This window comes from Schistocerca piceifrons, chromosome 8, assembly GCF_021461385.2.
Source record: "Schistocerca piceifrons isolate TAMUIC-IGC-003096 chromosome 8, iqSchPice1.1, whole genome shotgun sequence".
In the NCBI taxonomy this organism is placed as follows: domain Eukaryota; kingdom Metazoa; phylum Arthropoda; class Insecta; order Orthoptera; family Acrididae; genus Schistocerca; species Schistocerca piceifrons.
Genome location: NC_060145.1, coordinates 403433057 through 403446868, shown reverse-complemented (window position 1 = coordinate 403446868; position 13812 = coordinate 403433057). Strand labels below are relative to the sequence as shown.

The 13812-nt window shown below is 42.1% G+C and overlaps 2 long non-coding RNA genes across 2 annotated transcripts; both read left to right on the top strand.

The window, feature by feature from the left end:
* The first annotated feature begins 5918 nt into the window (after positions 1-5918).
* LOC124711204 lies at positions 5919-12287 on the top strand. The gene is made up of 3 exons (XR_007005442.1): positions 5919-6009; positions 11943-12035; positions 12147-12287. It is a non-coding gene; the product is annotated as an uncharacterized LOC124711204 (long non-coding RNA).
* Positions 12288-12525: 238 nt separating this feature from the next.
* Positions 12526-13163, top strand: LOC124711202. The gene is made up of 3 exons (XR_007005439.1): positions 12526-12652; positions 12763-12960; positions 13071-13163. It is a non-coding gene; the product is annotated as an uncharacterized LOC124711202 (long non-coding RNA).
* The last annotated feature ends 649 nt before the right edge of the window (positions 13164-13812 follow it).

The window sequence follows — 13812 nt, the reverse complement described above, 5'->3', positions numbered from 1 at the left end:
TTAATCTGCCAGAAAGTTTCAATGTGATTACTTCTTGCACGGCCTGCATCTTTCCTAACAGCAGAGAACAACGAACGAGAGAAATCCAACCACACAAACTGAATTTTTTATAAATAAACAATATACCCTTGAATTTCCTGTTATGAGCTCCTTCCTCTCCATCGCAGAGCCACCAATTTTCAGGTATGGAAAGGGGGGGGAGGGGGGGGGGGGGCTGGAGGGATGGGGATGTTTACCAGAGAGGTAGGACTAATTGATCAGTTTAACTAAGTAGTCAATGATATTGAGAAGAATGAGAGGGGATTATTGGTTCAAAAATGGCTCTGAGCACTATGGGACTCAAGAGGGGATTATTCAAATAACTCAGAGCTGCAAGTGTACCTACATCAGTGAGGGGAGGGGGTGGGTTGGAGGTTTCCTGAAGGCTCAGAGGGGAGGAGAAGGAGAGGGAGAGGTGGGGAACAATCTGTTAAGGAACTGTCAATCAAAAGGAAGGATCATGTTAGCAAAACAATAGGTTAATGACCTGTCACCACAACAGGTTGACCCTGAGTGCCTACTAGCCCCTGATGTAGGCAACCCACACTAACAAAATGCACAGACACGGCCCTTGGCCTACAACTTTTGAGTTGGGGTGACAACCAGTAAAACAATGGCATTATTCATTGCAGTGAAAATTTCCCATGACATTTCAATAAACTGTGTTCTGCTCCGAGTGCAAGAATATTTTGTGAACACCCACACTGATAGGGAGAAATGATCATTGTAATAAAATAAGGACGTCAGAGCTTGCACAGAAAGATTGAAATGTTTGTTTTTACCATGTGCTGTTAGTGAGTGGAACGGTAGAGAAATAGTGTGAAGGAGGTTCGATGAACCATCTGTCAAGCACCTCAGTGTGAATTGGAGAGCACTTATATAGATATATATGTCGGATATCATTTGAGGTGAATGGAGGGTTAAGGTTCTAGCAAACAATGATAGTTTACTTCTTCTTTTCTGCTTAGTGAAGAAAGTGTTCCGACTCTAAATATCGTTCAGTCGACCAAACTTCAGTCTATAGTCTTCCTTCCTTGAAGCAACAATGCAAGGATCGTTGATATTGCGCATCCCTGAAAGTGCTGTCCAAATAATCAATCTCCCTTATTTATTTCCACGCATCGGAAAAAGAGATACTGACTGGGATTCATTTCACATGTGGCGAAGTATCAGATGCTAAGGGGAACTGTTCCTACAAAAACTGTTGAATAAAGAAATAGAGACACTTAACCTAAGTCCCACTGACTGCTGTGGCTTGAATTGTTACCTTGAATAAAATAAATATTTGTCTCCAAGATCAAATCTTTTCCCAAACTGGTTCCTCTGAGGCTACTGACAAAAATTTATTTAAAATAACGTTTGTCTGGGGGAGATGAACAAGTCACATAAGACTCATCCCTGGGGAAATGAGATCTACATAAATGTTAATTATTTTGCCATAGGTATCTTAGGATGTAGGTAGGTGCTTGAATATACAAATATACAGTATGCTGAACTGTTTATAGATTTTTCTCATGCACAGTATTGATGTGTCTCACATATAGGCCAACTTCTACAGCTTTTACAATTAAATTTTACTTTCATTTTCAAATCTTCTGTTAATTACTAAATGCCCTTAATATATGTAAACGTTTATAAATCGGAAGGGATGATGGTTAAGGTACAGCTGGAAGGGTGGTTTGAGTTTTGTACTTGACAAAACAGTTGGATGTGTGGAAGTCCTTCCCAGTGTATGAACAGGCGCTGACAAGAGAGGTGGCAGCCTCTTTGCTGCAGGAGCTCCTCATAACACAGACGGCAGACAGCAGAAGCAGATAGCAGGGCCGTACAGAACAAGGCTGGCCACAAGGCCTGCTCACACACACAGTGACACGGAAATACTTGTCGCACCCACTGCAACACACTCTGACTGTCTTGTGCTTACTGCAGTATACAGTCTAATATTTAAACTTCTCATGTTTCAGGTTCCTCTGGTGGACCTGTATCGTCCTGGATCGGTAAGACCCATTTTAGCTTTTTACTTTTACTTTACATTATCCATAGATATTTCTAAGTACTTTGCCTGGTCACAGGTAAAGTACATTTCTTTTGATTACATTCCTTTCATCATCAAAATTAAACGAGTATGTGGACTTACTCTGGGGCCCCAAGTCCCTGACTGTACCAGATGTCAAAGAAATGATGATATGTCCCAGGATGATGTAGGCTTTAGGACTCCAGAATGTGGTTAGGCCACTACTGGGAAGGGATATCTTCTTCACATACATTTGCAGCAATCCTTGTGTATGTGCTGTATCATACGAATTTGTCTAGTGCAGAGGGTTGTAATGAAGCTGTGTAGAGTGTAGAGGTGACTTTGTGTCCTTGATGGTGAAAGAGGAAGTGACAGCAGATATCACAGCTAACTTATTCTTCTCCAGTATCAAACCAGAGGGCAATAAACATGAGGTCACAATATGACCAACGAACCACAACTGACACTTTTGTACCCAGTAATTCAACATGTCTCTGCAGAATGCCTGGGCATTGAAACCAGGGCGCAGACATATAGTTTGGTGACCAGAGAGTATGTCTGAACATCAGTCTGATGGAAACCTATGGAAACATCTTGTATCATTAGGAATTATACGGAAAAGTCATAGACTGAACGCCTACACATCTTGTTCATCGCTACAGCCGCAGAGGCTGGTTCCAAAGGCGTGTCAAAATTCTCTGAATCTTCATGTATGTAACGTCTATATAGGCAACATTTATAAAATTATTAACAGCTTTTTGCCTTTTTGGCCCCGGTTTATTTTCCAGAGAAACACAAATACGTCATACAGTTTTATTTGGAATGAAAAGCTCCTACGTGGAAATGAGCTATACAGATCTCTACCTGCCCTGTGGTCCTCCAGCCCACTGCTGGATGGAGTGTCATTGTATCTTTAAAAACAATGCTTCGTCTAACAGAGAGAAGGTTCTGTGAAGTCGAACTGCTACCACAACTGGAGTAGATCAGCTGGAGTTATCTCCAAGACATAGACATCTCGCTCGATGCTCTCCCAGGTGTACTTAATAGGACCAGTGTCATATGATATGAAAACTTACACAAGTGGCCTCATGTGTGGGGAGTGTTCCTCAAAGCATTCACACTTAACTGACAAAAGTAATGAATTGGACTCCTGAAACTACAAGTGAACACTGGGCGCTAAAGGTGGTGAAACAGATTTACGCAGTTATAATCAAACAGTATGTTAAGGTACTGATGGCCGGGAGAAGATGATAGCAGTGCATCAAACACCTCTTTTCATCCTGCGTACTGAACATGTGGCTTGAACGAATTTGATCACTGCCATTGGTGTGCACCAACTTATATCGTGACACGTTACTCCTGATGTGTATTTTCCAAGCTTATAGGGCAAATATTCTTCCAATCTCCAACACTTCGACCACTGTCGGCAATTCAGAGTACACTACACACCTCTCGATAAGATAGTTGGGACTGAACGAGCTGGTGCTGTGGTCAGACACTGGACTTGCATTTGACAATACAGAAGTTCCAGCTCCATCCCTCACAAACCTGTCTTGGGGTTTCCGTGATGTCCCTAAATAGCTTACGGTAAATTTCTAGATGATTCCCTCAGAAAGAAAGCAACCAGTTTCCTTACCTGTCCATCCCCATCCTTTCCCAATCCAGCCTTGTGCCCAACCTGCAGCACTCTTAGCATCAAAGGGACATAGAACCATAACATTTTTCTTGTGCCCACAGCAATTTCGGTGCTTGTTTTGTGCAGCGAGTGTAGGTACACATGTGGAGCGATGAATTGTCTGCCACATGGATATGGCGATATGGCTGTTGGCAGGATGCTGTCGTCCAGCATTAAAATGGCTAATAGTCGCTGCATTATTGTCCATCAATCCACAGTCACAAGCCACGACAGTTGACAATAACAAATTACAGTGTAAATACAGTGTTCACATGTCGACGAAAGGCTGTAGAGGTAGTGATTTTCCTTGAATCGGTGCTGTGTCCTCACAACATTGGCTAAATGGTGACATATGTACTGATATCACAGATCCTATGCCATGTATGCTCTTCTGTTCAGTGTATCCCAACCATGGGTGCCAAGTCGAGTGGTATGATTTATTTTGCTGTGTCCAGAGAGTAAGTTTGAATGGAGTGTCATTCTGTGGACCCAAAGTGGCAGACAGCCCATATATGTGACTGCTGTGAGTGCCACTGTGGTCGAGCTAGTATCAAGCATGTATGGTGGTATAATGAGTCAGCTGCAACTAGAGGAACCAGCAATGTCTTCCAGCACGATCACCAATTTTTAAGAGGCGAACAAGCCTACAGAGAAGAACCAGTGGCCAAAATGTCATGGTGGCCAATGTGTCCATATTGTGGGGCGGACCTGAAGATGTTGGAGTTACTGGGCAGCTACATGGAGACGAATGTGCAGGTTCTGGGCAGAATTGTTCCTGAGGGCCTCAAGAATTTGATGCACTACACTTCTGTCACCCGAATGTCACAACAGTCTGTGAGGGGCATGGCCACTGTGTGGACATAACAACTTGGTGGAGTGGTTGGTGCCTGTTCACAGCCAGATGGACAGTGATCCCAGTTGAGGCAGAGAACCTGGCTTCGGCATATCAAGAGGAGCACTAACTGAGAACTTTTGCAGCTGACAGTTGCATGCTGGTGACTTTATGGTTGGTACAGTGTATCATGTGGTATACTAGCTGTACATTTGGTACATCTGATAGCAAAAGCATTCCACTTGCAAGTCTGTGGTTGTTGTGTGACAAGGTGTGGTTGGTTATTGATTGCACATAGATGTGTGGGTGTGTGTGCAGTGAATGAGAGCACTTCAGTTTGTTAAATACATGATGTGAGTGTGATTAATTGTATTGATCCTAAAATGTTAGCTTAAATTATGCTGTGAACATAACTCTCTTGTTGAGACTATTCTGCTTGAAATTCATCTTGTTACCTGTTCTATGTCAAAAATCAATTCGTTGCATTATTAGATAAATTGTTTCTGAAAAAAAAAAAAAAAAACACTTGCAGCTGCAAATGAACTTTTACAGAGCATAATGTGTAGTTAGTTGTGGTATTATATGGTGACAGTGGTGGTAGTAAACAAATACGCAGTTTTGTGTTATGATCCTAGTTAGGTCCTAGAGTGTTTTTATATTCTGTCTTTTGCTACTGAAGTTGTCTCACATATTATTAATCGTTATGTGCCAAGCATTGTAAATTTTTGTCATTGTTAGCTGTGTACGATTGTCCTAAGGTAAGGTTATTTGATGGAAGATACTTTTTATTGGTTGTTTGGAGCCCAGTGTTGGGATCTTTATAGGCTACAGAAATATCTTACTTAAGGAAACTGTATTTCTAATCTGTTGATGTTAAACAAAATAAATTGAGTCCCTCATGTACACAGCTCTCAGTCCAAACGCCACTTCATCTAAATCCTAGGCCACACATGTGACTCACTTTTTTCTTCAATAGCATGTGTCAACACAAGTAATCTGGAAGGCAAGCGTTAAAAATTCCAACCACTGTTAAGGAATGGTTCGTCAAGATATAACGCCAGCAAACAGTCCTGGAACTAGAGTGGAAGAACCTTAGGGAAACTCAGAACAAGCTAGGCCAAAGACATTCTTCAAAATTGGGCAGAGCACTAAGAGCTTTCGTTAGCTGTGCTAATCTAATGAGCATGACTCTCTTTTTTATTACCAGGGTGTCCATAGTAGTGGAAGTTGTAGAAACGTTAGTCAATGTGCAGTCTGGTCATATACTGAAGCATGTTTCTCGTCCTTGCAGCAAGTCTGATGAACGGGTAGCGAAGAACGAAGATTGGTCTGGGCCACCTGCTGCACCACCACCACCACCACCACCACCACCAGCAGCAGCAGCAGCAGCAGCAGCAGAGGAGGGTGCTGCAAGAGAGATGTCCGTGGACAGCCTGAGCCTTGTCGCTGGTAAGTGGGGCAACTTCTTGTATGCAATTTAGTAGGCGCCGCTACTTCCTGCGCACCTGTACCACACCCTGGAAATGTCACAAATGTTCATGTGAGGCAAGCACTGTATGTGCTGTTTGGGCCCAATCCTGTGACCTAGCCTTTGCTTCAATCTGCAGAATTTTGCCAGGGAATGCAAAAATTATGGAACCCGTTTTGAGGAACTTCAGAAGTTTCATCCAAAGTCTATGATCGTATATAGCTATAGGTCTCAGAACTGTAGTTGGCTTCATGGAGCTGTGAAGGTTCGATAGATTCTTACACTTTTCTGTGCCAAATAAGTTCAAATGTGGATGAAACATGTCATTTGACTGTAGCAAACGCTTCTGATGAGACTTCCTCGATACCTCTCTCTGAGTAAAGAAATTGTTTGGCAGATGATAAAATTGTCGCAGGTTCTTCTTTTGCGCTCCGGTTTTGACCCAAGCACATAGTGAATTAAATCAGAAACGAGCTTTGGTTAATGCGATAGCAAAAGTATAGTCAACCGCCCCACATTAAGTAGCATATGATTTTTGTGTCAACCTTAATGAAGTTCTGCCACTTCAATCATTAGCAAAACGGTATTCACCATTTTCGCAAAACTACTGTTTTAAGTTCACTTTTTTTTTTCTCCAGGGAGTAATGATTGATCCATGACTAACCTACAGAAATTCAACAATGCTGAGAGACCTTTGAACTGACTTTGAGCTTTTTAAATGCACTTTTGAAGTTTCTCCTTAGGGCATTTCGCTTCTACATTGACAACATTGAACACCCATTTCGAAACTGGTTCTTAAGACAAAAATTCATTTCCTGCGAGATGTCTACCTCTTTTTCATTCTTTATTTATTTCTTCCCTTATTGTATTTTGATCCCCCCCCCACAGAAGGGGGGCAGGCTGGCAGCAGCATAATACGCCACTCTGCAGCCTACAGATAAATTTAAAAAACATAATAAGAAGATATAACAGTATAAAGAGGTGATAAAATGGTGACTGTTTAAAACTTGTACATGGCAAAAAAGTTGTGAAGAAAAATAAAAAACAAAGAGGTCAGTGATGCTGATTAAAAACGCTAAGGAAACAGACAGGTACAATTAAAAAACATGGTGACAGTCTGGTTTCTGTTCGCAACACTTTAAAAAGGGGACGTACAACACTGAACACTCACGGAAAATACTGCAATATAGAGTACAATGGCATATGGGTATGGAGCGGCGGGGGAGGGGGGGTGGGGGGGTTGGGCAAATAAGGGGGAGGGGGAAGCCAATAGAGGAAGGGGACACAGAAAAATGGGGGGGGGGGGGGGGCGGTGCAGGGCGGGCGCGACAAAGGAGTTGGGAAGACAGTGATGTCTACCATTCCATCAAACTGTAGAATCTTAATGCAGTACTCTTCCACTGTGATATCAACAGTTAGGTCGACAGATAGCTGATAAAGCACATATTTAACAAAATCACTTCCAAACTGACTACAAATTATATTGCCTGAAAATAAATAAATTAATTAATGAAGCACCCAGAAGACTTGGCTGGATGTCAAGTGTGACTTTGTATACCTGTACACCATCGATGGTAAGTAAATGATTAGAGTGGCAGTTCTCTGTGACTGGTAGAATGGCCCACCAGAGTGCTCTAGTGTTAGAAATCTTACAGACACAGCTACATACAGGCACTGTATTAAATCCAATGGCGACATGTGAAAATTTGTGTTGGACCAGAACTCGAATCCGGATGCTCCACTTCTCTATAGCAGTTCCTTTAATCACTTAAGGCACCTGAGCACAGCTCCTGCCCTGCCCAAATTCCTACATGCCACACACTACAAATGTAGTGTCCTCTGTCCATTATCTCCCATCACATGAGTCGCACAAGGATTCAGACAAGTAAGTGCATCCCCACAGAAGATATTATTTTGAGGTGTCTGTTCTTTTGGACATGTTAGAAAGAACAGACACCATACATACATACATGCATTACTGTTGTTCATATTTAGTGTTGTTACTAGGCCTGGTAAAATTATAAGAGGCAAAACAGCGTCAACATTAAGTGATGACTGTGAAGGGCACAGAGACGCTGTGAACTGTTGTGAAACGGAGTTATAGCGCCTGACAGAGATTCAAAGTGTCCTCATGGCAGGTGTAAGTTTTTGAAACATTCAGATGTGACAGTGGCCCGATGGTGGACTGCAAGGGAATATGAATGTGAGTAAAATGTGTGTGAAATCTTATGGGACTTAACTGCTAAGGTCACCAGTCCCTAAGCTTACACACTACTTAACCTAAATTATCCTAAGGAGAAACACACACACCCATGCCCGAGGGAGGACTCCACCAGGACCAGCTGCACAGTCCATGACTGCAGCACCTTAGACCGCTCGGCTAATCCTGCATGGCAGGGAATATGAGGGCGGGCATACTCATCGTCATGGTTCCAATGAAACACTTATGATTACACCACAAGGGAGATTCTCCTTATTGTGCATGAAACATATTGTAACCCTTAGATATCCTTGTCTGCTATCTGAGAACAATTAATGGACTCCCTCTACATTCTGTGTCATCCTGCAACATTGGTCAGAGACAACCAGCAGCCAGACTAGGGGATTACTACGCCAGGTGTGGGCTGGCATCAACACCACAACACAAAAGGCTGCATTTAGAGTATTGCTGTGTGATTCTTCCAGTGTAGGGAAAAATCGGGTATCACTTCCGGTCGTGGCTGGTATTGACCAAGGTAGCTCTGACAGCACAATAGTACGTCACTTACATCCTGCATCTTCATGTGGTGCCTTCTATGAGACAGTACCATGGCGCCATTTTTCAAGAGGACAATGATCATCCACATGCAACATGCGTCCCTATCAGCGCTCTGTGTTATGTTTAGCTATTAGCTCTGTACCCAATAGAATATATGAGACATCAGCTCGTATGCCATCTCCATCCCAGTGAAACGATCCAGGATATCAAGGACCAGTTACATCAGCTGTGGACCAGCTAGCTTGTGTCAGGACTGGACCAACAGTTTTATGACACAATTCTGTACTGAACCAATACATGCACCCAGACCAGTAATCTGGCAACCCCTTAAAATTAACCCACAAGAGGTGCACTCCTTTGTCTAGAATTGAAATATTTACGATGAAGTTTTAGGATGCTCTTGCTCGCACTGTTTCATGGTTTATTCACGTCGCAGGCAGCTGGGGTACACTGATTCCATCCCGGAGGGGGGACGGGGGTTATGGGGTGGTGGCAGGAAAGTAATCCAGCCATCCCATAAAATTAACCATGCCAGTTCTGTACTAAACACTGCTGACCCTGTGCATGATGCAGAACAAAGCCAGTCTCAAAAGAAGAAGAAGTAATTAATGAATAAAAGTGAAAAATTCATATTCATGAAAAGTCAGTTTTCAAAATGCAAAGATGTAAGGAGAGAAATGTCTTCTGAAATGTTACTTTCACTGTCAATTGATGCTGCAAGAAGCCAATTGCATTTACACATGCAAATACTTTCATTTCCAAATAAGTTCTTGTTAGTTCCCTTTCTATAAATATTCGCCACAGAGGAACTAACACCACTGATAAAATTTACTGTTTCAGATATACTTCCTCCAATGGCCTGAAACAATATTTTTGTTCCTTTTTGCAGATAGGATAAATAGTCATCCTAATTGGCCTAACATGGTTGAGAGGTTAGCGAAATAAGAGATTACCAGGAGCAGTCAAGAGTACGATGAGATCCACAACATGTCATCTGTAATCGAAATAAAATGAATCATTAAGACACAAACGGATAACATCTTCCTCTATCAGAGGACATCGCTGTAGTGGAGTCCGAGTTGCAATGTTTGACTAAAATAGAGAAATGCCCAGAAAAGGCGGAGGAGACAAAATGAAATTTCATGAGTTGAGAGGATACATGATGCTATTTCAGTGATTAACACACTGAGTCAAAATTACTTCATTTATCAGCAAGATGCTGAAATCCCTCCTGCCTGGATGCATGATCTAAATTGGTTAGAAAGGGTTTCTCCTGGGGCATCCCAACCCACAATGATTGTAATCGTACTTGATATTCTGGATACAGGAATGACGACGTCGTTGATGTTCGAACTGGTCTAAATCATGCACCATCAGAGATAGATCTAGGGATCTTGCAGGCCATAGGGGTATCTCAGTTACGCAGACAGGATATACGTCCATGTGTGGATAGGCATTGTGCTGTTAAAAAAATGCAACATGATACTGTCACATGAGAGATAACGCATGATGGTGCAGCATGTCCATGTCAAACCAGTGTACTATCACAGTTCAGTTAATCTCTACCAGCCATGACCCGAAATGATATCTGATAGCTCCTCTCAATATGAGACCAGGTGCAAACAAATTGTGTCTATCCAAACCAGTGGATGAATGGGACCACTCCCCATGCCGCCACCACACTCGTTGACCATAGTCGTCAGGGTAACGTAGAACAATGATTTATTGCTGAGTGTGTGTGTGTGTGTGTGTGTGTGTGTGTGTGTGTGTGTGTGTGTTCAATTTTAAACCAATGTGACATCTTGACACTGCATTATTTGACCATCCAACCCAATGGACGCCCATTGTGAGGCTACCTTCAGTCCAGTCAGGAGCTGGTAATGCTGTCTCTCATGTGTACGCAGCATATCAATGTCATTTACAGTGAGCACTCAACATTTGAAGCTGTTCACGTTCCTTATATATCCTACCAGTTCTGGTACAACACCAAACATGAACACCACTAACACAGTTTGGTGACCATTCTGTCTTAGAGAATTGCTACACAAATTTTTTAGAAATATGTGGATCCCGAATGAGATTTTCACTCTGAAGAGGAGTGTGTGCTAATATGAAACTTCAAGACTTCGAGTCTTGGTCCGGCACGCAGTTTTAATCTGTCAGGAAGTTTTAAATGCATGGATTGTGTGAACATAGACGCAGTTACATTGTTATCTGACCGTGGTTTCTGGGAGTTTCACTCTTTTTTTATAAGGCAGTGGATATATGACAACTCCACATGTATACTAGGTGAACTATACTGCAAGGTGCTTATGAAGCATTGGCACTTCTAAAATTCAAGCAATAACAATTTAAACCACATGTTTACATAAGTAGGAGAGTGGGCTCACTATATTGCAATACAGAGTGTGAGATGACATTAACCACATCGTGTTTGCCTACCAGCGACGGAAATACGGAACATGCATACTACTTCATCAGATTCTGTATGTGGGATACAGGAGACCTTCCACCATCCCGCCGCTTCTGCCTGATACCAATGTCATTGCCTTGAACCTATTATTGAGCATCCTCATTGCAGACAATATGGAAATAAGACAGTTATTCCTAAAAAAAATAAACCCACTGTGATGACCTATGCAGTCAGCAACTCTGAAATTAATGTGTGTTTGTGTGTGTGTGTGTGTGTGTGTGTGTGTGTGTGTGTGTGTGTGTGAGATAGTGTAGTCGAGGGATGAAAATTTTCTGAACTTATGCTGCAAAGATAGAACTGCTTGAATGGTGTGTTGGATGGCTGAATGACTGTCTTAACCAGCATTAAATAAAAGAAAATTTACAGCAATGGATAAAATGCTTACAATCCACTCTCCAAAACACTACAAAATTGCTCCACCACTGCTCAGCATGTAACACAAGAACTAAGCTATTTGCTGTAGATACTCACGCGACATTTGTGTTTTGATCATAATAACATTTTACCCGATGTTTTCTACACTGTAAACTTACAGCTCTCTTGGTGTAAACAGTTGAGATTAAATTTACTGCACAACTAACTAATCAGTTTTGTAAATTTTATTGTGTTCTTACACCAGTTTATATTTCTTACCTTTGTAAACAAGGGTGCATTTTCATGAAAGTTAATCTTTTTCTTTACAGTGCACTCAGGCATGTCAGATATACAGGAATTTGTTTTGCCCCATGCGGAGCCAGCATTCTGCTCGCTAGAGGTTGAGCATGAGAAGTAGACTGGTTAGTATACAATCAACACTGCTGTGATATTGCGTTCATAAACTTGTTTATATTGTTTTAGCTCTGTCAATTTGGGTACATTTTGATAAACTTTATCCCTTTTGTTCACAGTCTTCTCAAGCATGGTAGCCAGGAGTGTGCCAATTTTGGCCCCAAGGAACACCTGTTCTGCACACTCCACAATACGGCCCTCAGGGCCAGCACTACTCAGACCTGTAGGCTGGGAAGAAGCTGGATTTAGTCCAGAGCAGAAAGAATTCCGCTCACCACACGAAACGCCATTCAGACTAGAGCACAATAAGTAGGATGGTGAGTATATGATCCAGTCTGCTTGATATTTTGTACACACACTTGTTTATATTTTTTACCCCTATCGATATGGGTACATCTTGATAACATGTAACCTTTTTGCTCACAGTCTACGCATTCCTGCTGGACAGAAGAGTGACTATACTGGCCCAGAGCAGCAAGTGTTGTGCTGTTTAAACAAAATACCCTTCAGGACCAAGCACTGGTCAGGGCTGTTGGCCGTAAAGGATCTGATTATAGCGTGGAGCAGCAAGAATTCTGCTCGCCATGCAAAACGGCCTTCGAACTCGACCAAAGGAGCTAAAATGGTGAGTACACAATCCAGTGTCCTGTGATAATGTCTTCTTACACTGGTTTATATTTTTCACATTGATCAACTGGGGTTTATTTTAATGAAACATAGTTCTTTTGTTCACAGTTACTCAGGCCTGCTTGCTGGCAGTGTGCTGATTTTGGCCCAAAGCAGAAACTGTTCTGAACACTTGACAAAACGGCATTCAGAGCCAACCACTACTCAGATCTATTGTCCGTGAAGAAGCTGATTTCAGCCCACAGCAGGAAGCATTCCGGTCACCAGGCAAGATGGTGTTCAGACTCGACAACAGGAAGTAGAATGGTGAGTACATGATCCAGTCTGCTTGATATTTTGTTCACACACTTGTTTATATTTTTTACCTCTAACGATTTGGGTACATTTTGATAAAAAGTAACCGTTTTTGTTCACAGCCTACTCAAAGCTGCTGGCTGGAGGGCGACTATATTGGTCCAGGGCAGCAGGTATTCTGCTCGCTAACAAAACAGCCTTCACAGCCAAGTACTACTAAGGCCTGGTGACTAGAAAGGAGCTGAATTTGGCGCAGAGTAGCAACCATTCTGCTAACTAGATAAAACAGTCTTCAAACTCGAGCGCAAGAGATGGGACTGTGAGTACATGTTTCAGTCCGTTGTGATACTGTGTTCTTATATTCTTTTGCAATTTTACCATGATCTATAAATATACACTTTGATGAAATGTAACCAGTTTCTTCACTGTCTAATCAGGTCTACTTGGCGGTGAGGAGCATTTTGGTCCAGAACAGCAACTACCCTTCTAGCTAGACAAATTGGCCTTCGGTGTCTAGTACTACTCAGAAATGTTGGCCAGGAAGGAGCTAATTTTACCTTGGAGAAATCAGCATTCCGCACACCATGCAGAACAGCCTTCAGCCTCGAGAACAAGGAGAATGGTGAGTATATGTTCCAATCTACTACTTTTTTGTGATCTTACACTTGGTTATTTATTTACCTTCATCGACAACAGTGCAGTTTGATGAAACTTAATGCTTTCATTCACAGTGTACTTACACGTGTTGGGTGGGAAAGACTTTTTGTTTACTCCAGAGCACACACAGATTAGTGTCAAACGTCTTCCCAACTATGTTGGACTATTCTTATTTCCTCCCATATCACCATTCTACATTTCTAACAC